Genomic DNA, 2,306 nt, shown 5'->3' with positions numbered 1-2,306 from the left:
GAAAAAAAATGTAAGCATCATAAAAGACAAACAGTTTAAACCACATGTAGATGTAAAAAAAGGTTTGGATATGGTATTGCCTTGTGGATGAGTTATTTGCCCAATCTTCAATGTGAAGCAGCAGTAATCTGTACCACATTATCTCCCAAACAACATAAGCAAAAAATGAAGCAAATTCATCATTCATTTTAGTGCTCTCTTTGGGTGCTTGCTGTGAACAAATTTGCTATTTTTGCAAATAGCCAACCATGAATACATTTGAAAAGTAATTAGTCATCAGTGAACTGCCATGAATAATTTAGATACTGTAAACATGCAAGATGCTTTGTTTTCATTTTAACATCCCACTATGATGAGCAATCCTAAAATAAATGGGAAGATTAGGAAATTGATACAAATTGAAAAGACACTCCTCACTGCTGCGAATGTCTACCACTAGTAGTTTGGGCTTCCCCAATTTTGTCTTTTTGGTGGGCATCTTGGAGCTTGTGGCTCCTGCCAAGTCACAAAGATCAATTCGATCCTTTGCAGAAGTCCGTGGTGATAGTTCAGTCTTCAGTTCATTTAATCGAATGGATTCACGAGAGAGATCAGTCCTGGCTGTAACCCATCTACCTGACTGTACCTGCGGTTTTTCTCCCTTCCTAAAACTGCCATCCATCACACCCCCTAGCTTCTGTAAATTTCTCATTGCTTCTAACTGTCAATCCAACCCATCCGTGCAATCTGATAGGATTTGCAACCAAACACACTTACTGCAGACATAATCATCGGTAATATGGAAACTCCCTAATCTCCCACATCCAACAGGAAGAGCATGTCACTCTACTAGAGGTCACCCTTTGTATCTTAACAGTCTGCAGAAAATAGCACTGCTCTAAAATAACACTACTCCAGGCTCACTTACTACCTATGTTTTATATGTTTTAATTTTAAATCAAGAGACAGACTTCAATAAAACATATAACTAAAAAGAACCCACTCTACTTACTATTAAAAGCCATCCACTTATCTGTTCCTGTGCTAAGAGCTCCCTCACATAGGTTCCTCCAAGGTCAGCTGTGAATTTAACTGTTTGTTAATTATTTTTAGATGAACTCCGATGTCCAGAAGTATTTGAACTCAAACAGCAAAGGCAGTATCTGTGCAGATTCACTACTGTGTCAGACAGCGGTGTTTGTTTGTTTGTTTCTTCCTTCCTTCCTTCCTTCCTTCCTTTCTTTTCTTTCTCTCTCTTTCTCTATCTCTTTCTTTCTCTCTCTCACTAACCATGTGGTCTCTGCCTATATTCTCCTCCTCCTCTTTAAGGTGCCGTTGTTTTGATCAATATTCCCCAAAGTTCCAAAACAATGCACCATCTTATAAAACAGTAATTACTACTCCTGGGATTTAAGGAAATCACCTCCAATACCTAAAATACCTCAAAAAAGGAGCAGCTCTTACAGCCACAATTTTTCCCTGTCTCTATGTTGAAATATCCAGAATCCTATGTCTACTTGTGAGGCCTTTAGGCTTTTTTCATTTGGAACAATGGAAGCAGCCTGGCTATCTCTCATAGACCAGGCTTCCCAGTTTTTTTGTAGTTTTCAGGTTGAGTTTAATCAGAAGCTCTTTGGGGTCTCAAAAGAGTTGGAAGTTTCAGTGAACGATTCCTAGCTGCTATTCTCTCTGAAACTTCTTTTGATGTTTCTTCCTTCTGGATTGGAGAACTGCATATAAGAATCTGTGTCCTAATTTGCCTTTTTTGCCAAGGAGTGTGTTTATGGGTGTTACTACGTTTGAACAGTGAATTAGTGATATAACTATTACTGTAACTATTATTCGGTTAAGTTTACCAATAGTTAAGTTATTCCAAATTCCTCTATCTTTTGTGTGCATTTTAACAATAGTGTTTAAATAAATTGTGTTTTGCTTAACTTCAAGTAGTTTGATCAGTCGCATCGCATCTGGAACACAGCACTTCACATCTACCTTTAAAATAAGAATAAGTTAGGTTTGAAGCTACCTTCTTAAAAAATCTTGAGGGGGGCTGCTCTGGTCCATAACACTTGTCATCAGGTGATGACAAACAGCTCTAAAGAAACTAAAGCATGAAGGGCACGATCTGTATACAGAGAAACGGAATTAATGTTTCAAGGTCTCCATTTTGTTTCCTCCACAACCCCAACCCCAACCCCATCAGTATCTGGTTTTCTTGGTTTTACTTTCAGCAGAACCAATCTATGTTCTGTTATTAACATTTATTCTAGCTATATCACTCTTCTTTGTAACCAATTGCCACAGTCTTTTGTTCCATGATACTGTAA

The sequence above is a fragment of the Chiloscyllium punctatum genome, chromosome 3 (assembly GCF_047496795.1).
Source record: "Chiloscyllium punctatum isolate Juve2018m chromosome 3, sChiPun1.3, whole genome shotgun sequence".
Taxonomy (NCBI): domain Eukaryota; kingdom Metazoa; phylum Chordata; class Chondrichthyes; order Orectolobiformes; family Hemiscylliidae; genus Chiloscyllium; species Chiloscyllium punctatum.
This window is presented reverse-complemented; position numbering follows the sequence as displayed.